Raw genomic sequence first — 761 nt, forward strand, 5'->3', positions numbered from 1 at the left:
AGAGCTTGATAGGAACCAGGAAAAGCTGAGCACCCTGGTTGGAGCCCAGCCTGGGAAGGCACATGTTAAGAGCAAGAAGGCAGGAATCTTGGGGAGCATGGTGTAGGAGCTGCTCTGGGAAACTGAACATAACAGAAAATAAAAGGTTGGTAGAAGCCGGCATGCCCCCCATGCTTTTCACAGGGAATAGGGTGAGGGTGTGTGAACAGGGTGGCATGGCCCATCTCAGACACCTGCACCTCAACTAAAGCAAACCTGGATAATTCCCTGTACTGCATCCCCTCTAACTCTTAAGTCTGTGACATAACACTGGTAAATCCAAATATCTAAAGATTCACCCATTTATTTGGATTCTGCATGCTGGTTATTTGCAAACACAAGGTTTAGTTCAAATTATTTAAAGTAAGTTTTTCTTTTTTTTCCCCTTGGCTTTCTTATTTATTTATCAATGCCAGAGCATTCCTGTGTCCAAAGGCTTTGCAGAGAGCCAGACAAACAGCATCAATGCATGATTTCTTAGAGAAACACCGGATACCTCCAAAACCACGCTGCTCTAAAACGGGCAGAGCTTTTCTAGACGTTGATGCTCACTCAAAACCCAGTTCACTCTGTCTCCACCGAGACCTGCCGCCCCGCGAACGCCCAGCTCCTGCCCAGGGCACGCACTCGATCAGAGCCGAGCCCAGGCCAGGTGCGGGCGGGCACAGGTGGAGGTGCGGGACATCCCCCCTGCGGGCACAGGTAGAGCCCTGCGGACCCTC

Source organism: Corvus brachyrhynchos, unplaced genomic scaffold, assembly GCF_000691975.1.
Source record: "Corvus brachyrhynchos isolate BGI_N302 unplaced genomic scaffold, ASM69197v1 scaffold60, whole genome shotgun sequence".
In the NCBI taxonomy this organism is placed as follows: domain Eukaryota; kingdom Metazoa; phylum Chordata; class Aves; order Passeriformes; family Corvidae; genus Corvus; species Corvus brachyrhynchos.